At 32.2% G+C, this 25498-nt stretch overlaps 1 long non-coding RNA gene across 1 annotated transcript in view; it reads right to left on the reverse strand.

Annotated features, from left to right (window-relative positions):
• The window catches only part of LOC148618089 (uncharacterized), a 228617-nt gene extending 206444 nt beyond the window's left edge, over window positions 1–22173 (reverse strand). Inside the window, exons 1-2 of the long non-coding RNA XR_015922627.1 lie at window positions 21873–22173; window positions 14823–14921 (exon numbers count right to left, since the gene is read on the reverse strand). This is a non-coding gene — a long non-coding RNA (uncharacterized LOC148618089). The remainder of the gene's footprint in view (window positions 1–14822; window positions 14922–21872) is intronic.
• Between the last annotated feature and the right edge of the window lie 3325 nt (window positions 22174–25498).

Genomic DNA, 25498 nt, shown 5'->3' on the forward strand with positions numbered 1-25498 from the left:
ATAGAAATGGGAAGTTTAGCTCGCTGTAAAATCTATATTAAACCCCCATTTCGTTTGAAATGCCTGTAACAAGTCAGGACCATTGTAGTACCAGCGGCTCCGGTGGGATAATATTTATTTTGTCAGATTTTTTTTGGACTTGGTTTGATTAAGGATCGGTTACTTTGTTGTTACACTCATTTTTTAAATCTTGAGTAATATTGTATATTGGGACAATTGTTATATGTTGTACTATGTCTGCTTGGTTTTGTTCACATATTTAACGTGAACAAAAAGAGAGGTGGAACGTTTTACGGAATAGCTTCGTTTAACGGGTTCCGTTGTTAACAGTATCATCTTTTTTATATTTAAGTTTAATCTGCCTATTATACAGCAAATCTTCCATAATTTGTTTTAAAGAGTAATAGTGCCAATGAAGTGTTGTTGTAAAAATTATCCAATGCAGTACATTTCATCGAGCAGAAAAGGGAAAGTTGCTGTTTCTACCATAGTTTTGATATTTAAGTTGAAATTGGTAATTTCATAAATTTGTTCTAAAAAAAAATGCCATTTGGACAACATTGTTGACACATTTTTTTTTAAATGATACAGAATAACTCGCATGTGTTAATATGGTTTCAAAGTAGAATTGTTTAAAAAGCACAAAATTTTTATGACGGTGGATGCAAAACCACAACAACAGCAAAAACTAAGCGTTTGTCCGGATAGACGTGAAAAGATGAGTATACCAAACAAATGTACACTCCACCGTATAAACGTAAAAGAATGAGCATTCCGGACAGAAATACGCAAAAAAAATAGCAACCGGAACAAACATATCTTACACCCGATATACATTAAATGATAATAATCCAGGACATACTTACCCTCCAACAGAAATGAACAGTCATTACTGTTGATTTTTTCCTTCCATAGAAAGATTTTACTACAATCTTACACTTTGTATACCACAAGTATAAAAATCAGATTAATCATTGCTCAACACATAAAAAAATATCATTCATCTTCTTCACAGTTTATTGAATAATAATAACCATATCATAAATAAGAAAAAGCATAACGATTTGCACACTTCATTCGGAATTAAGCATAACCAAATAAAACCGCAACCTCAAAATTGACAGATGATTGTAATGTCATTTTTAAGACGTTAGTGCTGTTTTTCCACATTTCTGACTTAAATCTATAATAACTTTTTTCTGACTACTTAAGAATAATGAAATTTTAAAATACTACTCATATATCTCAACATGTAAAATGCTACTGATATATCTGAAGGTTAAATACTACTCATATATCTAAAGGTGTAAATATTACTCATACATCTGAGGGTGTAAATACTATTCATACTTCTGAAGGTATAAATATTACTCATATGTCTATTGGTGTATATATACTTATATATCTAGAGTTTTAATTACTACATGTACTCATATATCTAAGGGTTTAAATAATACTCATATATCTAATGGTTTAAATAATACTCATATATCGGAAGTTTTAAGTACTACATGTACTAATATATCTGAAGTTTTAAGCACTACATGTACTCATATATCTAAAGGTGTAGATACTATTTATATACCTAAAGATTTAAATACTACTCATATATCTGAAGATGTAAATACTACTTATATATCTAAATGTGTAAATACTGCCTGTATTCTAACGTATGCCTTCCAATGGACATTACCCACCTAAAAACGACTATCTGGATGGGGAAAAGAAAAGACTTTAAACATTTTTTATTGAATATTAAAACTATCATAACTTTGGCAAGTACTTGAATGATTTAAAAAAAAGTACCTAAAAGTAATCAAGTACTTTGTGCGCTACAAATAAGTTGATTTTTTAAATTTGAATTTACTGCTGTCCATTGCAGTAATGAGACAGTAAACCAGACAATCGGGTTGGACGGTTACTTTCATTTGCTTAAAATAAAATAAAAAACATATATTTGGAAATAAGAAAACGGAGTATTGAGTATATAGGCTGTCTGTTATGGGTTGAAAAATCTCTGTGTTAGAAAAATATTGTTATGTATAGATGGCCTTGTATTCCTATTTCGTGTATTTAAGATGTTTTAGTTCCATTTTTAAAAAGTTTATTTCAATGGGCAAACATTCAAAATTGCCGTCAATACTGACAAACGAAACAGCCATAGTAAAATACATTAAACATGAAAGGAAAATCTGTTATCAACTAGTTATTTCCTCTTTCGTCAACCCCGGACTTGACTTTTTATGAGCAACTCGGCGCGTGTTTCTAGAAAAGCAGAGGACGCTTGCCCTACCGGTGCACCTGGTGCATACTCCCAGTTATTAGTGAAGTCCGAGTTGCTCATTTATTTTTGTTTCTTTTTTTATGTATGATTTTAGTTACTCTATGTTCTTTGTTGTATATGTCTGTTTTCCATGTGTGGTTTTTGTCCCTGGACTACATTCTTTTGATTTCCGCTGGAATCTTGGTTCCCTTGATTACTCATTCTCAATACTTAACAAATTTTCAACAGAGATATTCTGCATGAACATAATTTACAAAAACTATATGTCGAAGCTAGGGCAATGATAAATTAAACGTCACTTTTATGGTGATGTAAATTCCTTTTCCTCAATAGAAACAGAGGGAAATATCAATACCTCGAAACTAATATTATAATAACTCTTAATGGTGTACAGGTTAGCAAATTCGAAATTCGAAAGGAAAGTTCCCTATCACCTATCGTTTGCCAAATCTAACCAATACTTGTTTACCTATTCACATAGGTTATTATCATATATTTTGATAGACCGTTGATGATTCAATGATATAAAACCAGAGGTAATTATATAATTACTATACAACTTAACAGTGTCGAAACTAATTTCCATTTTGCCCATTTGTTAATCATATACCACCCGAATACAATAGTTCACCATTTTAATCTACTTTCAGCTGGTAACAATAATACATACAAAGCAGTAAAAGTAAATGAGTAACTCGGATTCCATTAAAAACTGGGGACATGGACCAGGTGCACCGGTAGGATAAGTGTCATCTGCTTTTCTAGAAACAACCGCCGAGTTGCTCATAAAAAGTCAAGTCCGGGGTAGACGAAAGAGGAAAGCTTTGACACGTTGAGTGATGACAACCATAAAATTTCTATAGTCATGACTTCAGTCTTGTAGTGACATATCCCAGTTCCATAAGTAGTCTAGCGCGTTACAAAAAGTCTGCTTAGTTATAGATTGTACAAGTAGGTACCGTTCACAATATAAGTTGACAAAACATATTCAACATGCTGAAATGTCATAAAAAGTAATTAAAGTTGTCCGTAATGGGAGGGACATATTTTCATTACATGTATATATATGTACATAAACTTACTCTGGAAAGTTTGATCATAGAATTGATTAAATACGTTTGGAGTTACAGATTACTCTAAGTAGATACCACCTCAACGAGAGCGGACGGACGAACTAAGACATTAAAGAATGAATATCCCGGACATACTTACCATCCAACAGAAATGACGATGTTGTCATTACTGTTGATTTTGTTCCACGAAGATGATTTTGCCCAATCTTGCACATCGTGTACCACAAGTATACAAATCATATTTATCATTGTTCAACAGATGAAAAATATCATTCATCTTTTTATCAGTTTATTGAATAATAATAACCATATCATCAATAAAAAAACAATGATTTGCACATTCGGAATTAAGCATACCCAAAACTAACCGCTACTTCAAAATTGACTGATGATTGTAAGGTCATTTTTAAGGAGTTATTGCTGTGTTTCTACATTTCTGAGTTGAAAATATAATAGCTTTTTCTGACTACTTCCAAATAATGCAAATTGAAAATAAGTATGCCTTCAAATGGACATACCCACCGAAACACGACTACCTGGTTGGGGAAAGGGTGGGTTTTTTAACATTTCTTCTATCTTAACTTAAGAAAGTACTTGAATGATTTTGAAAAAAAAATACTTAAAAGTAATCGAGTACTTTCCGCACCTCAAATAAGTTGAAATCTACTGCTGTCCATTTCCGCAATGAGACAGTAAACCAGACAATCAGGTTGGACAGTTTCTTTCATTTACTTAAAATGAAAAACAAAAATATTTTGAAATATTAAAATGGAGTATGGAGTATGTAAGCTGTCGGTCATGGATTAAATACGTAACAGATTACACAAAATAGGTACTACCTCAACGTGACAGTCTTTATAAAAATCAGACATGAGGTTATTAATGCATGTCAAAAACCCACAGAATTCAGTTTTATTTCATATTCAGGAACCGTTATAGATCACATAACCAGTCTTAGTTTTTCATTTGGGGGAGGGGGGTTAAGCTTTTAAGAGTTATCGTTTTTGGTTCGGTTTGGTTTGGTTGATTTTAGTGGGAAATGAAAATGTAGTTTCCTCTAAAGTACACATCTAAATACAGAAAGTACTATTGTCACCTAAAAATATAGCACATGTACACCAAGAAACATCGTTGGTCCATGGGTTTTTCTACACTATGAATCACCTTACCATAGGCAGTGTCTGAATTCTATATGGACTGGTAATTAAATGTGTAAACAATCAAACAAAGTAAAAGAATATTTCAAGGATAACTGTTGAAAATAAAAATAAATATAACTTTGAGAACGTGACAAAAATAAAGAATAAAATTTTATCTAAACCTAATATAATATCTAGAGCTATGATAATATTTTTCTAAAACATTTCCCATGGTAAGTTAGTGTAATCTCAAAATGAAATTGAAACATGTTGCCATCGTGACATCATATCGATCTACAAGTCAGAGGGGAAAAAAACATTTAAAACAACAAAATTTATTTTATAGGAAAACCGTGAATTGTCTGAACTTTTTTCCTGCTTTTTATTCTTTATTTCTCATTTTTGTTGTTGATTTTATGGCATTCTTCGTAATGCATTGGGTTACTGAACAAATATAAAATGCTTGCAAACGAAATAAAAAAGAAAGGTTTCGCTGTCAGCGACTTCGTAATCTCAGGTTTCCCATATGGCGAACAAGGAATTAACTGAGGTTGCAATAATGTATATTGCTTTTCTACTTACTGGGGACTAACGTAAGCCTGTCTGGTTCGGTACTTTGAAAAGGATATTTGACAACAAAACAAAGGTGTGGATGACGTTCCAGTGAGACAAAAACAACCAGTAAATGTATAAAAACCTCAACGGTAGACCTCAAGTAGCCTTTTACATTGAGAATAAGTTTCCTCAAAACAACGGGCTAATTAATTAGGTATGAGGAAAAGGTACACAAAATATAATACACCAAATAAAGATAAGGATGAAGGAATATTGTCTATAATATGTCATAAATATATAGCGATATCATATTGACAGAGTATTCAAGGGAACCATATAATATGCCATAAATATATAACGATATCAAATTGAAAGAGTAGTCAAATGAACCAAAGTTCAAGCGAAAATAAAAAAAAATATATTCCTAGGAAAAAGAACTAGACAGGGAAAATAGACATATATAACAAAGATATAAAAGAACCGAAATAAAAAGTAAATTAGTAATTTTGACTCCATTTAAAACTGGGAGCATTGACCATGTGCACCAAAAAGGTAAGCGTCCACATTTTTTTGTTTTAGAAACACCTTTTGAGTTGCTAATAAAATGTTATGTCCGGGGTAGACGAATGAGAAAGAGATTTCGCAATAACAATTAGAAAATAAGAAACTACATAAGACAAGTAAAGTGTTTATACTTAACAAGAGATAAACAAGGTTATATGCAGAGATTCTGGCATCATCAGTGTCTTGTCAACTACAAATTGTGCCTTTTTCTAAGCAAGATTAAGCCTCAATTTGTTGTAAAAATTGCAAAATCATTTCTAAAAGAGTTTCACCTATATCCAATTCTGACAAAAATAACTAATTCATCGAATCGTGCGTTGTGGGTAGCCATCAATTACTCGAAAATAGAAAATAGAAAAAACAAACAAACTTAAACGCACGTATATTTATACACAATATATAGATACTAAACTAAGAACCGATGTGGTCTTAAAACAGTAGAGAATTTTGGCATCCACCAAGAATTGGAGTCCATTTACTTTTGTTACTTTGTATGTATTATCTTTTGTTAATTCCTGTGCCTTGTTTCCCAACTGGGACAGAAGTTATGGTCGTCATCATGAACTCGTCGATCGTTACGGTGTATCCATCTGCGCCATGAAAACTGATTTGTTCAAAGTAACATAGTTTTCCTTTCCTCATTCGTCTACCCCAGACTTAACTTTTTATGAGCAACTCGGCGGGTGTTTCTAGAAAAGCAGAAGACGCTTACCCTACCGGTGTTCCTGTTCCATGTTTCCGGTTTTTAGAGAGGTGCTCATTTGCTTTTGTTACTTTGTATGCATGATTTTAATTACTTCATGTTCTTTGTTGTGTATGTCTGTATTCCATGTCTGGTCTTTGTCCCTGGATTACATTCTTTTGATTACCACTAGAATCTTAGTTCCCTTGTTTAGTCTTTGATTACCGCTATAATCTTGGTTTCCTTGATTACTCCTTTTCCATACGTACCGACCGAGTCAAGTCATATCCAAGAATAATGCTAAAGATAATTATAACGCATAGAATAACCCTGTTTGAATGGTTGAGATTCACACCAGTTATTGAAAAATAGCTGTATATTCTTTTTTGAAACGATGCCTTCTATCTTGAGATAACCATAGTTTTCTGGAGACAGTAAAAGTCCTTGTCATTTGACTTAAGTATGAAAACTTCAAATATATACTTGATGTAAAGCTTTTGTCATCAAGCACAGTCACAACATAGTCAATTTCTGTAAGTAGACTAATCATCCAAATAAAGTTTCCACAATAGCTTGACAATAAACAATAGTTTATACAATAAGATTAACGGGCCTGGCCAGATAGCTTTCCTGATTTCAAACATTTTTGTTGGACACTTTAAAGTATTTGTTTGATAATTCGAACTGTTAACCGTTTTACTAAACACAACGTTCGAGCTATACAAGTGATAAAACTACAAGTATGATATTGATAAACCGTTGATCCAATAATATAAAGTTATACAATTACTATACAACTGGGCAGTGTCGAAACAAATTTCGACACTGCCCAGTTGTAGAGTAATTATATACCTCTCGAATACCTAGCTGACCATTCTTTTTTTTAAATTATGTACATATTTTTTTTCAATTACAATACAAATGCAAAACATGTATGGAAAGAAACAACTAGTCCAGAACTGGAAAGAAAAGACAGACAAGCTCATTCATGCCATTGCACACTAGTCAAAGAGTAATCAAGGGAACCAAGATTCTAGCGGTAATCAAAAGAATGTATTCCAGGGACAAAGACCAGACAAAGACCAGACATGGAAAACAGACATACACAACAAAGAACATAAAGTAACTAAAATCATACATACAAAGTAACAAAAGTAAATGAGCAACTCGGACTCCACTAAAAACTGGGAGCATGGACCAGGTGCACCGGTAGGGTAAGCATCCTCTGCTTTTCTAGAAACATCCGCCGAGTTACTCATAAAAAGTCAAGTCCGGGGTAGACAAACGAGGAAAGGAAAACTATGACCCGTTGAATAAATCAGTTTTCATGGTGCTGATGGATAATAATAAAATAATAATAATAAAATAAAATAATCTTGTCAAACTAAGCCATCTTATAACCTTGGTTCCCTTGATTACTCTTTTATATATAAAAAAAAATCAGAAGTTCTCTTTGAGCAACACTGTTGTTCATTACCGTAAATAGAAAAAAAATAATCGATTGTTACTTCATTTTCAAATTTACATAAATAACACAAGGGTGTAAAACCCAATACGGTTAGGTATATTTCTTCACATAGATTTAAAAGTGATTTCAGACGATTTTGACCGGAATTCCTTAGGGATTTCAGATGGGGTTTCCTTTGCGAATCAAACTTATCTTATGACTACTTGTGAATGATCCTATTGTAAAAACGGTTTTATAAAAATTTTAGAGGAAATGATTTTACTCATTTTTGAAAAGGGGTAGTCAGACTTGTCTGACCACGAAAAAAATATCGTACATCGTATATTATTTACCGAAATTTGCATTTCGAAACACCTGAACACCAAGGCTTCATCCCTTGTATCAAAAATATAAAGGGTAACAATAATGTACCTCCTTCTATATAATTCAGTAGAATTTATTGATGCTGGATTTGACTTCCAATTTCGATAATTTGTTGTTTTGGGAACTTCTTGGAAACAATTTATTTTTTAATCTTGACCTTTTGGTAATATTGCTGCTGGTGTGATATTTCTCCTGAAAACACGTATACATGATACCGAAATTTGCAACTTCTATATGATTGCTTTCTTTTCGTTAATTTACAGATATTTCATAAAATATGATGTTTTAATGTTTATATTTTATTCTTGTTTTATTTGTATCAGTACTTATGTTGATGTGTCTAAGTTTACATTTCTCTATTTAGAAACATGTGAAATGAAGTGTATCAAAAATGATCGATACTTTAACGACTTTCTTTGTTGTGCCTAATAAATAAAAAAGATATATTGAATAAAATTGAATCAAAAACTACCTTCAATTGTATAGTCAGTTTCTATTTTATTATCGGCCAAGAAATGATAGCCTTTATAAGATATAAAATCCTGAACAAAAAATAAAGTTTTAAAAATTTTTAAAAATGTTCTGATTTCGAGAAATATCAAACAATGTATCCTGGTTTCTTAAAAGCTAAATGGAAATAGTGTTTTTAACGTTGTGTCACAAATGATAGTACAAAGTACATTATCGACCTAGGATTTATATAGTTTAGCCTTGTTGTTACCATACCTCTGGAACTAGAATTTTGTTTTCAAAATAAACAGTTAAAATAGAAGATCTCGAAACAAGACAAAGCTTAAGCAAACAAAGGTGATGAACAGAGCGTTATGATATTGTAAATATATATTAAAGGTGTTACTAATTCAAAGTTTGGTGTAATCTTCCACTTCAATTGCATATAAGATACGATATTTTATTTTATAAAGTATTGAAACTAATTTGAAGTATTACAGAATTTAGATAATTTCAAATATATTCATTTTTGCCAAAAACATACTTAGCCAGTTGTTTTTTCTATCTAAAATGTGTTTCCAAAGTTGCCTTTGAGTTTCACCAATTTAGATTCAAACCATTCGGAACAACATTCCCTACCAACGGTTCATGCGACGATAGAAACTTACTTGGTAAATTATCCGACAATATGCACTTTTCAACTCCACATTTGTAAGAAAATATTAACTTTATATTCCCATTTCTAAAAACAGTTACAGAAATGAGCCTGTCCGTAGAATTGTTATCCAATTCCTGTAACTAAAGGGTAAACATGTGTCCTTGTTCGAATTTGTTTAACTTGCAAAACCAGAAATTCCGCCAGCATGACATCAGAGGTTCATTAATAATCAGACAGACAACACAAGACACAATTGTTACTTAGTTTTCTGTAGCGTGTTTACTGAAAGTTCTGTCTTACATGTATATGATATCGTATATGAACGTAATATCTAATTAATCTAATTCAAAAGTGCTGTTAAACTATAAAGCTTTTTAGTCTGCATTCTGTAGCACAAGTGTATTTCTAACTTACACTGTACAGTAAAACTTGCTTAAACAAAACTGTTTTTGGACTTATGGGTGAACCCTATAGCTCTCGTTTGTGAAAATTTATGATACATTAAACTCTGGGCAAATCAAAAATTTGATGTAAAAACAGCTGAATAATTACTATCCAGTATTAACACATACAGCTAATTTCTCTGCAATTTGTGAATTCTGAATGGATAAATGTTTTGTGCCTACAAGCGACTTAAATATGTATGCTACGTATGTATTTATTTTTTTTGAAAATTGTCATTAAATCTTCATAGATGAAAGGTACCCCAAACTTTTTTTCCAAGCAAAAACAATTTCAAAGTAATAAGTAAAGCGACATGTACATGGTTTACTGCAGCTTCCTTTGATGTTAGAATTTTATCAAAAGTGCATGTCTTCTAGTTCGAATGAATTTAAAGCTCACTTTGCCAGGACGTCCATTGCTGAAAATACCATAATCTGGGTAATGCACTCAACCTTAGCTTTTCTTGGATGTTCTTTACTTTAGAAGTCATGTAAATTATAATCATATTTTTTCACAGCATCCATGTCCATGATATATCAACTCTATAATTGTGTCAAATATGCATGCTGAGAGTCCAATCAGCTGGCCACCAAATCATAACAAATCAGTTATATGAAATATTTAAACTCACATTTCTAATATATTTATCAGAAAGATAGAAAAAGGAAAAAAATATATATATATAAATCAGTTTTTGGTCGTCCACAAAGCTCTTCAACTGGGTCGAGATATTTGATAACTTACTTGAAAATGTTCAATGTTGTCATTTGAACTGAGATTTAGTAAGACAAAGTAGCAGCATAAAGGGAAATCGATAGACACAATCATGCAGAGATCACCAAGAGGAGAATTAGATAGACACAGGAATGCGGAGGAGATCACCAATAGGGGCATCGATAGACACTGCAATGTCCAGAAAACCAAGAGGAGAAATCGATAGACAAAGCAATGTGGAGGACACAAAAAGGTGAAATCGATAGACACAGCAACGCCCAGAACACAAAGAGAAATCGATAGACACAGTTATGCAGAGAACACCAAGAGGAGGGGGAATCGATAGACACAGAGATGCAGAGAACGCCAGAAAGGGAAATCGACAGACACAGCAATGCCAATAAAACCAAGAAGAGAAAGCTATAGACATAAAACTGCAGAAAAAAGGGGAAATTGATAGACATAGCAACACCCAGAGCACAGAGGTGAAATCGATAGACATTGTAATGCCAAGAACACTAAGAGGGGAAATCAAGAGGAAAACAGAAAAAAAACTAAGTCGCATGACACAAAGAACTGAAAGTTCAATCAGGAAAACAAACAACAATACATTTTCCCCAAAATACACCATTACCTTGTTCCCATACATAGTTCTAAATGTAGAAAGAGTCACCATCGGTCAACATGTTTATCCCTTCATCCGAAACAGAAAGCTATTTTATTCCCATTCACATACGTACACAAGATTTATCATCCTACTTAAAGCTATATCATAGTAACATATACAGTATCACAGAGGTGCATTTAAACATCGTAAGTCATAATGTCATCCAAACATACATCATGCCCATAAATTGTCAGGATGCGATTTTTTTGCCCGATTCTTCCATAGACTACTGAATTGAACGTGCACAAGTCGGTGTGAGCTCGTATGTATATGTCCTAAATGCTAAATTATTTTTATATAGTTTCTTTTGATAAGTATTTTGTTTTATTACTTGTTTTTGTTACTAACGTAGTGGTATTAATTCAATGTGGATCCTGAAAAATTCCTAAGATCTTTTGGAGACAATCAGTTCAAGACTATTATCAGAATATAATAGCATTGAAACCTATGATTTTTCAACACCATTTACTTCTATTCCCCATACTCAGTTAAAATCCAGACTTAAAAATAGTATACATCGTTGGTACATCTATATCCAAATATATAGTTCTTGGTAGAGATTCCTCATACCTTGTAAGAAATAACTCCAAATCATCTTCCAAATATACAGAAGAAGATGTTTACAAAATGCTGGAATTTTTAATCGACAACATATTTGTCCAGTGTGGTGGACGCGTTTATCAACAAACGGTCGGCATTCCAATGGGAACAAATTGTGCTCTTCTACTTGCTGACCTATTTCTTCACTCTTATGAGGTAGACTTTAGTTGATGTGATCCGAAAGAAAGAACATCGTTTAGCTAGATCCTTTAATCTCAGTTTCCTCTATATATATGACGTATTATCTTTAAACAATCCTAATTTTGTGGATTTGATAAATCGCATCTGCCCCAACATAAAGGATACTACAGACACTGTAAAGTCAGCTTCGTATTTTGACCAACACTTGGAAATCGATGGTAAAGGAAAACAATTGACCAACTTTACGACAAACGTGATGACTTTTCATTCAGAATTGTCAACTTTCCTTTCATCTGTGGCAATATCCCTTCAGCACCTGCGTATGGAGTGTTCATATCACAACTCATACCTTATGCCAGAGCTTGCCAAAACTACGCAGACGTTTTGTATCGCGCTACAATTCTAACAAATAGGCTTCTGGAACAGGGTTATGTTGCTACAAGATTGAAGTCATCACTACAAAAGTTTTATGGTCGTCATCATGAACTCCTTGATCGTTATGGTGTATTCATCTGCGCCATGAAAACTGATTCATTCAACGAGTCATAATTTTCCTACCCCGGACTTATTTTTTTATGAGCAACTCGTCGGGTGTTTCTAGAAAAGCAGAGGATGTTTACTCTATCGGTGCACTTGGTCAATGCTCCCAGTTTTTAGTGGATTCCGAGTTGCTCATTTGCTTCTGTTTCTTTGTGTGTATGATTTTAGTTACTTTGTGTTATTTTTTGTGTATGTCTGTTTTCCATGTCTGGTCTTTGTCCCTGGATGGCATTCTTTTGATTACCGCTATAACGTTGGTTCAATTGGTTACTCTTTTCTATGTTTCATTGCTTTAATTTGACTACCGAGTATTGTGCATCGCTCTCAGTGATTTCCCTTGTTTTCGTTCAAATTATATTTTGCAGATACAGCATTTTAAAGGATATTAACTAATTAATCACATTTCTAAAATGAAAAGTATATCTAAAACTTTACTACATATATTTGTGAAGTTCATAATCAGTAGCGAAACTTAGTACCAAAATGTTTTGGGTTTTTTTGTCTGAGCAAGATCCTCAATCGATCAGATAAGAACAAAAAACCGAGAAAATTTGGTTTGTCCTCTTTCTTGATCTTAAGTTGGGTCACAGAATCTTAAGTTGCTGGCTGTTATTTGCCAATTGATAGATCTCATTTTTTTTCGAAATATTTTCAGAAATATTTTGCTTTCCTTTATGTGGGAGGCTTTTTATGAATTTGCATCAAACTTTCCAATCTATATTGTTTAAATGAAAATTTCACGGTCCGTAAATTATATATGTCTCTTAAGATCTAATTCTCCGAAAATGATACATACAAAAATTTGTTTTCAATACATTAATACAATTAGTATTTCCAGTTTTCTTTTCACTGTAAATGTGTAAAACGAATTAAATCTTCCAAATGAAACACGCTGAGAAAATATGATAACAGTGGCTGTCAAATTCTGTCGCATTTAAATTCTAATAGCGAATAAGACTCTTACTACCTACTATAAACCGCTTTCTAACCGTGGGTGTCATTCTCTCGTATATTAATATAATTAACGTTTTGTTGAAAGATTTTTGTGGATTGACCGAAGCAAACAACTTCGGCACACGGTATATATTAGTTGTATTTTAATTATTCATGAAGATTCTATATGAGCTCCACCACAAACCACATCTATTATCTTAATAATGTAAAACGTCAAGTACAAAGTACACAATATCTTATTCAATGTAGGGGACCAACTTGTTCAGAGAAAAACTACCAATTAAAATCACTGAGATTTAGCATAGCATTGGATAGATGAGACGTGTCAAATGCCAGTTTTAAGATATAAAGATGATATTTTTTTCATAGTGAAGAATTTCTTTTTATTATAGGCGTAATTTTAATGGTTTAAGATAGTGCTGAAGCCAAGTGTACCAAAAGCCATTATGAACCACCATGTAACGAACGTCGTCTTCCCAATATCTTGAAACAATTTTATCTTTACATTAAATATACCTCGCTAACGATAATGTATACGTTCTGTAGAACAGAAAACTAGGGATAGAATCGTTTGAACGCTAAAAAAAAGAGAGTAACAATAAGAAGTCTATAAAACTTAAACAGAAATCGAATCATATGTAAAAAATGTCTGTTTTCCATGTCTGATCTTTGTCCCTGGATTACATTTCTTTTATTTCCGCTAGAATCTTTGTTCTCTTGATTACACTTTATCAGAACATATACTAATGATTAATAATAACGCATATAAGATGGAAATATTTGGAAGTAATAATGATGGTGATGGTATTTCCAAAAGAAAAATGAATAGAAGTAAAATAGGAGATGGTTACACCTGAATCACATGCCCAGTATGGCTCTTTGTGTTTGTTATTCATTTATTGCAATGCACAAAACATTGTCCATGAAATAGTCTCGAATTGATGATGTGAAATGAGAAAATTCTTTTATGAATAAGGTAACATGGTAAGTATCAAACCTCTTTCTCTGTATCCTGTCTAAGTCAGTTTTATGCGTTTCGTGTCTCAAAGATTCACATTTAGAAAATCGGTAATCTGGTAATTGGTGTTTTATTTCATTGTATGTTGGTAAATTTACATTATTGACCAATGTAAAATAATTAATCAAGCTATGACAAACATAAAAGAAAACCTTATTTTTGAAAAAAAAAGAAGAACACAAAAAGACAAACATCGTCAAAATAAATAGGCCCATATAGAAAACACGTCAAGACCTTGGACAATTAATCAAGGCAAATCGGTTGCAAGTAGGTTTAAATCTGATCAAGCAAATATGGTGAACTACTCATTAGTTAAAAAAAATACTCAGCTTTTTACATTTTTTTTGGTTTTAATTTAATTTTTTACATACTAGTGCTCAATTGACAATATCAATTTTATGATCTGTTAAAGGTCTACACTAGGGAAAAGGATCGTTCAATAACAAGAAACACCGTTGAAAAAAGAAAGGTTGATTTGAAATGAAACAAATATTTAAAATTCACCTACTTCTAATGTAGCGTCATAAACATTCCAAATTACTCATTCATTTCCAAACACCAACTTTGGTCCTGGGTCAGGATTGCCTCATTAGTCTGTCTAGAATTTCTAAAAATACCAAACGTATCACATGATGAGGTCATCACAGACGACATAAATAATTATACAGACTAAACGAGACATAAATGTTACCATTTTTGTGCTACACCACATGCTTAATTTAAATGTTTGATCCAAAAGCAAATGTGTACCTAACGTGGGTCAGCCAGGCGTTTTCCTCCACATTTGTTTTACCATGTACATACTCGATTTTTCCTACTTCAGTTTTGTGTTATGTTGCAGAGAACTTTCCAAAAGAGAGAGATTAAGTTCCTGTCGACAGTATACAAACAGGTGAAAATGATATTTTCTCATTAATTTGTCTCTGTAGACAGTCTTTCAAGTTTCTCGGACAGTACCGTATTCAAAGCAAACATCGGACAATATCATTCACCTGTCTCCTACATGACCATTTAATCAAAATTTATGAAAGGGTTGTTTTGAGTGTCTAGAGATAATTATGTACATCAGACGCAGAAACAGAACTTGTGACTTTTGCGAATGTAAGTTCCTGCTTAGTGTCAAGTTCATATCGGTTGTAATTTGATGAAAGGGAAATGAAGAGAGCAAGGATTCAAAGGATAATGACTACACAAGGACAAAAGACACACAAAGAAAGAAAATGACATAACCAATAACATGCACAAAAGTAGAAAAGTAAATGATCAACCCGTACTCAACTAACAACTGTAAGACCAGGTTCCTTATAAAATAGACGGAATGATGAAAGGAACACGGTGAAGAAATCGATTCTCTTTGTGCAGATGGATACACCATAAGGAAAATTGGCTTTTTAACTACACTAGCTGCAACGATCTGGAACATTAACATCGCCCAAGTCTTTTCCTCTTACCAGATACCTATTATGTAAAGTAATATTTCTTGTTATACCCACACTCAACGAGTGAATTGTATATTGGATTTACGTTGCCTGTCTGTTATTTAATCTAGGTTCCCATTTAATGGATTGAATACAGATTTGGTGTGGGTCTTTAAATAGATGGGACATACATAGTTGGTGACTTTGGATGCTGTACGAATATATAATGCTTCCTGTTTCGTGGGACCCTGCCATTTTTCACTATATAATAGAGGAGAATTTCTTTTAAAAAATCGCGGTTTTCAATAGACGGATTGATTGAAATTTGGTGTGTTGCTTTATATTTATATTTATCATTACCCATAAATCAAAATACATCAAGGCTACGACGGAGGCCTTGGTTTTGGGACTGGTAGCATTGTTAGGTATATTTAAGGTGTCTTACTTTTACCCCAGTCTTGTAGGACTGGTGAACGTATTTTACCCAAAGTCTTTATTGTCGGGTTGTTTTCATTTAAACTATTCAAAGATTAGGACACAAAATATCATACTCGCATCCCAAAACTATTCTTACTTTCAAAATCAACAGAGGGTCAAGTGCAATGCCCCTGATGCTGAACCGGGATAATTGTCCTTTCATGGGGGAGTTGAAGTGTTGACAGACATTACCATTCATTGAAGGTACATAGACTGTCCCTGATAGTTTAATATTTTTTTCACTGTTCGGTAGAGTTGATGTCTTTGACAAAAACCCATTTGACTTTCTTCTTTTAAGAGTAATCAAGGGAACCAGGTTATAGCAATAATCAAAAGAATGTTATCCAGGGACAAAGACCAAACATGGAAAACAAACACAACAAAGAACATAAGAAACTAAAATCATACATACAAAGCAACAAAAGCAAATGAGCAACACGGACTCCACAAAAAACTGGAAGCATGGATCAGGTGCACGTGCTTTTCTAAATGCACCCGTCGAGTTGGTCATAAAAAGTCAAGTCCGGGTTAGACGAAAGAGGAAAGGAAAACTATGACACGTTGAACAAATCAGTTTTCATGGCTCAGATAGATACACCGTAACGATCCACGAGTTCATGATGAAAACATTTCATTTTTTCTCCAATATCTGTTGTATAAACTAAAAGTTTGGACTGGTCACTTGAAAGACATAAATAACATTATTTTTTAATTGTATGATTTTTCATAGATAAAAGAAATTATACAAAGTTAATTCTATGAGTTTTTCTAAGAGTTGTTTTTTATCTTGATATCTAAATCACACATATAGGTGATGCATTAATGGCGCCTAAGATTAATGTAATGTATTTAGCTCTAACAAATCAGAGTACCGTACTGGAGTCTATATGTCAATTAAGTTCATAATTTTGTGTGTGTGTGTGTGTATTTAGGTGTTAAATAAAAAAAACGGGTAAAATGAAACCACAACAAATGCACAAGCGTAGATATTAATGGTACACCCAAAACATTAAATACCTTCAATAGTCGCATAAGGACTTCAACAAATGTAAACAATCTATGAAAGACCCCGACAACAATAGTAGGAAACCCAATTAAACATTAAGGCAATATATGTTCCGAATTTAAATGTTCATTTCTTTCTGGGTTCATGGTGTTTCCAGGTTAAGCGTTCAACACACGTACTTACATCATTACAATATACATTACAGTCCGTTTTGTATTATCGAAAGGATCTCAACCTACGGGAATGTCATTAGATATTATGAGAATATATTGTTTATCCTAAGTCGTGTTAAATGAGGATGAGTTGCATATGGTCCTAACGTTATGACACCTGATGGTGTGTTTCACAGTGTTTTAATTTTCTGTTTTGCGGTGGACAGAAAACCTCGAAAAAATAGTACAAGCGAAATTGATTTTTAATAATATATAGCTCTAATTTTTTTAATCGCGAAAAATTGATACCAGCGAATATGTTCACTTGAGAAAATCCGCTAAAATCAACAACCACAAAATTTACTACGTGTATAATAGTCTCAATAGTTCTCAATCATTCAAAACTTTTTTATTCACCTCTTTTAAATTTAAATTCATGTCATAATATGAAAATTGTCAGACAACAACTTTTGTAGGTACATTTTAATATTGGTACATTCAGTATAGTGATAATAATAATTAATATTGGAAACATTCAAGTATAATATCATTTCGTATTATATTCTATTGATATCATGTGAATGTTGAAAAATGATTTTTATTTGTTAAAATAATGTGAATATCTTTGCCCAGGTCGTAGCAGCGCACACACACACACACACACACACACACACACACACACACATATATATATATATATATATATATATATATATATATATATAAACATATATATATATATATATATATATATATATATTCTGAGATGTAACCTCAACCCTTATTAACTTGGTCATTGAATTAGTCCTAAATTACATGTATGTCTCACAACCAATTTGGGGCAGTTTCAATAACAATATTCCCGTGTTTTCCATTAGTGGGAAGATATATATAGCTACACACCCGTTACAAATACACAGGAGTGTTGTCTTGAAATGCATCTCTCTAGTCCACAAATGGACTCATTTGGTATCAGATCGTGCTATCGAAAGGGATTTAAAGGATAAGTTGACAATTTGAACCTAAATTGAATAGGCCTAATCAAGGATTAGTCCTTACTCCGTCAAACCATAATTTCTTTTTGTTTATTTTTTTTTTATTTTCTGGGCTCGGAATGTTTCCCGATTGAACGTTCAACGCACATACTTACATCATTACAAGATATATTATAGTCCTTATTTGTGTTCTCTAAAGGATCTCGACCTACGGGAAAGTTATTATATAATAATAAAAAAAGGATAAGTTAGCAGTTTGAACTTAATTTAATAGGCTTAATCAAGGAATAGTCTTAACTCCGTCAAACAATAATTTCTTTCGTTTTTTCTTAAAGTTAACATTTAATTCATCTCCACTATTTGTTTTTTTTTCTTGTTTGATCACTTATCTCCCTTTGTACTCATATTTAAAAAAATGAAAACGATATCATCAAAACATTTCTATGCATTTGTACATTTGTTGTTCCAAACCAGTGATGAAAGTGGAAACAAACTGTTTCGATTCAAAGGTATTTATATGATATTTCGTAAACTTTATATTGGAAATATTAATTGTTCTCTTATTTATTGCACGAAATGCCAATCATATATTGGTGATCAGAATAATTGATGCAACATAACTTAAAACTTAATTTTAATGATATCAAAGTACAAGTTAACAATTGTAATTATAACTTACGTTTTTACAAATTACCAATATTTTGTTGTATTCCTTTTGACCAGTATCTGTAGGTTTTATCTAGCGATTCAGTATATTCTTGTTATTACTTTTAATTTGCTATGGTTGTTAATAATTATTACATCTTTGCCAGAATCCTCATATGCCCCCTCCGATATACACTGTGAGACGACACCGTCTTTAGTTTTTAGAAGTGCCTTAGGGAAGTATAAGAGGTTTTGGTGATACGTCTCGTCATGCCTGATAGTCCGTAAGGACTATGGAACGTCTAAGGATGATCTAAATAATTATATTGTCCTAAGTTTGAAAGAGCCTTAAATTAATATTAATCTTTTCTTTAATCTCAATTTGAAACATTTCTGTTAAGAAGTTTTATCCCTTGTCTAGTGCTATTCGCGCCTATGAAAGAAGTTAGACCAAAAAAATAGATCTCACCTTCTCTTTTTGTTACCGAGTTTTGTTTGTATTATTTTAAAATAAGTTACTTTATAATATTTTTAATGTGGCTATTTTGCACTTGTTTATTATTCACATGTGCGGGTAAATAAGCCAAGTTACAACTTATATCTTTTTTTTTAAAATTAAACCGCTATCGGTATTTCTCGTTAATTCGAACTTCTCTTCCTTTTTAAGTATCTATATGTAGTACCACGAAAATACATGTAATACATCTTTAACTTATATTGTTTTATTATGAATTCAAATACAGAAATGAACGTACAATCAAACTTACCTGCATCAAGTAGACATATTGTAAAAATACGTTTAATATCAATAGAAAGACATGAATTTATTGACAAATTCAATACATTGTTCATATCTTCCTTTACATTTTCTAGAGATATTAGGAATACTAAAGTTTCCACAGAAAAAGGAGGTACAAAATGATGATGTTATAAATTAAGATTTGCATTTGAATTTCTTCCGGTCCAAATAAGTTACTTGGACCCTCTCGCTTACAATTTAAAAAAATTATGTCATAATTTAAAAAAAAATGATGTACGCTTCACAGGAAACCCCCTGAGTAATCTACATTTCAAATTTATGATATAGCAAAAAGTTATGATTCTTCGGACCAAATTGCATTATATGGACTGGGTGGTCACTCCAATATAAATCAATAGACCTCAGCTTAGATTCAGTCCAGTTATTTTTGGGGTGAATAACAGATCCATATATAGCCATATGAGCCTAAACATTTGAGAAATATTTGCAAATAGTCTGCAAATTATCAATATCAAATGTATTTTATGAATGTCGTCAGGCAATTTTCCTAATGATAATCCTAATACCTATATTATACCGTAAAATATGTTTTCGAAAGAATATTAATGTATGTCCTAATAGATTGCCGTCACTATACTTTGACGCATCATACCATGTTGAATGCAATCAACAATAATGAAGTATATGAATATTAAGCAGGTACCTATATAAATAAATGCAAATAATGAAATAACGCAAAATAGTTAACTAGATTCTAAAAGAAAATTATTAATACAATGCGAAAAAAACACGATCATACCACGTATTACTTACTGTACATTGTTTAATTAAAATGGTCTCTTATTTTCCCTCAACCTTTAATATTAAATCTGATTTGCGTAGTTCAGTTTAAATAAGATGGCATTAAAATCACTCTTTGGTTTTAAAAAGCAAAACAACGAACTCTACTGAAAGATGAAAACAGAAAGTCTGCTAAATGATTCTCGTGCAAACGCTTAATATTACACATATTAAAATAGCCTCAAAACATTCATGTAGTATAGAAACAGTAAAATAAAGTAGTTTACATACTTAGAACCTCTTTAAGACATACTCATAGTGGTCTTAAGACTCATGCTCGTACTTTTCATATATAATTCTTCATTTAGAACTGATCAAGAGAAAAAAAATATTACTTAATATTCCTACAATTTGTATTAAAACCACGTCACTTTTGGGGGAAATGTTAGTTACAATCTTTATTAAATTTGGTGTTTGATACAGTTAAATTCTAGTTGTGTGTGTGTGTGTGTGTGTGTTTTGTGGGGAATCGAAGATATCTTTAATAGCCTATCAACGGTTTTTGATACATTTTTGTTCCGTTTGTAATGTCAAGCAATTCACAATTTTCATTTACAGAATAATACATGAATTTTTTTTATCGACAAGATACACTTTTCGTAGTTTGAAACTTCAAATATAATTGATTTTAAAAATTATACCAGTTACAGACTCTCATAACCGTTCAAAACACCTAGAAGCTTTTTATTCGGTATCTCAATTCGCTTATTAGCTTATCTGTATTTTTGTTGGCTAATTTTAACATTTTGTTTATTCGGTGTTTATTATTTCTGATATCCAAATGCCATAATTTCGAATAGTAAGACATATTTACACAAGGATTTTACATTTTTAAAAATGCAAAATTAAGAAATTTAGTTTGAAGTGCGAAGTAAGAAATTTATTTAATTTGAATTAAACTTATAATTGATTTAAATTGTTAATACATGCATATTATTGAACAATGGTGATACATTTATGTGAAACATTGTGATCTATTCAAAGAAGAGACGTATAATTTACATATTTAGATGAGCCAACTGAAAGCCTTTAAAACAAACATTTGGTATTATGTTAAAATATTATAATTACATAGAAGTAATTGGTATACTTAATTCGAAATATACATATATAAAGTTAGTATGCATTTTTAAAAATTAATTTTCATTCCGAATGTTATTGATAAATAATTTCCCATCTTTTTCAAACTTTTAACACTCAACTAATTAGCTATAGATTAGAATGTCAGAATTTAATATACTATATGTACAAACAAAAGCACTTACTTTTTCCCACCAGCAAATTTTGAACGCCCACAATGTAAAGGTCACTTCATGCACTTTAAGTTGTCTGGCGTAACCGGAAGTGCGTCAAACAAGGAAATCTGAGAACATAAATATTCAGACAGAGAAAACGGAACACAAAGTTGACAGTTATCATATTGAAGTATTAAAATCAACTTATTTGTTTACAATTTATTTTTTTATGATTACTTGCATGTGCATTATAAGACGCCAACCCTCAATTGCCCCTACCATTGTCAATATCTAAATTTTATATGATTCTGTACATAAAACTAAACTTACAAACAAGCCTTGAGCAGACAATAATAGAATATTCAAGTCTTTCCATTGGTTCATTTGTTTCACAAGAATACACCTTTTTTTATTTGGAAAGCTCGTGACTTTCATTTTCTGCTAAGTTAACTCATGGTAAATTGAGTTCTCGAATATAGAATATTAATGGTAATTTCGCTCTTTTCTATTGCTATTTTGTCATCACGCCATGCATTAATTACACTTAATATTGAGATAGGAATACATTTCGCGCTTATGATTGTAGTAATTCTACCTAAAATACTATTTATGTAAGACATGATTATGTATATGAATAAATTCGAAAATTGATTAATGTACATAAATGTTATAAATGTGTTTATTTAATAAAAAAAACATCGTTTTCCAAGATGAATTACTACTGTAATATTTCATATGAGTAAATATCAACAAAAAATACAAAACCATAAACAGATTCAGACACATGTACATCAAAATCAAAGTTCAAAGAAAAAATAAGTATAATCGAAAATCAAAAATAAGATATTACAAGGGTAACAATTAGAAAATATGGTAAATAAAATCATACATACAAAGTAATAAAAGCAAATGAGTAACTCGGACTCCACTAAAAACTGGGAACATGGACCCGGTGCACCGGTAGGGTAAGCGTCCTCTGCTTTTCTAGAAACACTCGCTGAGTTGCTCATAAAAAGTCAAGTCCTTGGTAGACGAAAAAGGAAAGGAAAACTATGACACGTTGAACAAATCAGTTTTCATGGTGCAGATGGATACACCGTAACGATCCACGAGTTCATGGTGACGACTATAAAACTTTTGTAGTGATGACTTCAATCTTGTAGTGACATCATCCTGCTCCAAAAGCCTATTTGTTAGACTTCTAGCGCGATACAAAAAGTCTGCGTAGTTTCGGAAAGCTCTGGCATAATGTATGAGTTGTGATTATGAACACTCCATACGCAGGTGCTGAAGGTATGTTGCCACAAATGAAAGGAAAATTGACAATTTGATTGAAATGTCATCACGTTTGTCGTAATGTTTGGTCAATACTTTTCATTTACAATCGATGTCTAAGTGTAGGTCAAGATATGAGGCTGACTTTACAGTGTCTGTAGTATCAATTATCTAAAGTTCTTTGGGACAGATTCGATGTATCAAATCCCCAAACTTAGGATTGTTTAAAGATAATACGTCATTTATATAGCGTAAACTGAGATTAAAGGATCTAGCTAAACGATAGTCTTTCTTTCGGATTAGATCATTTATAAAGTCAGCCTCATAAGAGTGAAGGAAAAGGTCAGAACGTAGAAGAGCACAATTTGTTCCCTTTGAAATGCCGACCGTTTGTTGAAAACGCGTCCACCACACTGGACAAATATGTTGTCGATTAAAAATTCCAGTATTTTGTAAACTTCTTCTGTATATTTGGAAGATGATTTGGAACTATTTCTTACAAAGTATGAGGAATCTCTACCAAGAACTATATATTTGTATCTAGGTATATCATCGGGTTTTTTTTCAGGATCTACATTGAATTGATACCACTACGGGAGTAACAAGTGTTGTGGTCGGATTGCAAACCCTCTTTGACAGCTGTGAGTATAGAAGTTAAAAGTTTGAAAGAGGTTTGTGGTACATTTTGCAGATCCAGCTATGTAACGTTGTTTGTATGGAGTTTAGGAATCCAGTACATAGACGGTAAATCACAGTCATCGTCTTTGGTAGAGAGACCAAAAGAGAATAGCACATATATATGGTTTTCAATAATTTCTTCTTTGGAGAAACACACGGACTCCACTAAAAACTGGGAGCATGCACCAGATATACAGTATGGTAAGAAAAATCGGCTTTTCTAGAAACAAACACCGCGTTCCTCATACAATTACAAGTCCTGGGTAGACGAAGCTATGTCACGAAGGAAAACTATGACTTAGTGAACAAGGGTAGAGATGGATACACCATAACGATCCTCTACATAATGACTTCAATCTTGTAGAAATAGAACCCTGTTTCAGATGACTTATTGTAAGACCCCAGGGTAGTCCGCGTAGTTACGGCAAGCTTTGGCATAAAGTATGAATTGTGATATGAACCTCCATATGTAGTTGATGAAGGGATGTTGTCACAAGTGTCAGGTATCTGTATACGTGTACCCGACTGAAAAGAAAGTTGACAATGCGCTATAAGAAAATTACGCGTTTGTCGTAATTTACTTTTCCCTTCAGTTTCCAAGAGTATGCCAAGATATTAGGCTGACTTCATTATGTATATCAAATTTAATGTGGTAAAAACGATGTATAAAATCCCAGAATTTAGGATTTTTTTTTAAATGAACATGAGGTCAGGTGACATATGATGTTGACCTCATATTAAGTGATATTTTCATTAAAACTTTACGTACGGGCAGTAATTGGCCATGTAAAAAATCAAATACTCATTGCCTTAAAAATAGTTATAGTTGCATCCCTAATTTTGTAAAGGGGATATTGTGACGTAGAACGAATTCTTCGGAAATACAACAATTATAAACAAAATACATATTCTACGTATGGAGTTTTCATACCACAACTCATACGTTATACCAGAGCTTGCCGTAACTACTCAGACTGTTTTGTATCGTGCTATACTTCTCGGAATTAGGTTTTGTCCCTGGATAACATTATTTTGATTTCCGCTAGAATCTTCGTTCCCTTGATTACTCTTACTGTATATATGTGCTGTGCAATAGATAGCTTATGAGAGGACATTTGAAATTCAGATAAAAAATATTATATGAGACATGTTTTCTTTGGTGCCACTACATTGGATAATTAGCATATACTCTACTTAAACATATATCACTTTGTCAAATTGTTTTAATTATCTTGTAAAGTCTGTGATTTTTTTTGACTTATATGATATTACACATTGATCAACATTAGGGTAATCATGATATAGTTATATATCATTTCAACTAAAACTATAGGACAGGGTATTTACATTGCTTGCACCTGGTCCATGCTCCCAGTTTTTAGTAGAGTCCGAGTTGCTCATTTGCTTTTGTTGTATGTATGATTTTATTTACTTTATGTTCTTTGTTGAGTATGTCTGTTTTCCATGTCTGGTCTTTGTCCCTGGATTACCTTCTTTTGATTACCGCTATAACCTTGGTTCCCTTGCTTACTCTTACCTAAATACACACTGATTCAAATTAATGTCGGTTTTTTAATGATGCAATTTTACAATACCAGTATAATATTGTACATTTTAATGAATTTCCCGAATGCAAAACTAATTCCAGTACACTTTGTGTATGAATGATAATTGTCCACCCTTTCCTTGGTACTTACTTTATT

Source organism: Perna viridis, chromosome 5 (genome assembly GCF_037379345.1).
Source record: "Perna viridis isolate PV_CMFRI_1.1 ecotype Kerala chromosome 5, ASM3737934v1, whole genome shotgun sequence".
NCBI lineage: Eukaryota > Metazoa > Mollusca > Bivalvia > Mytilida > Mytilidae > Perna > Perna viridis.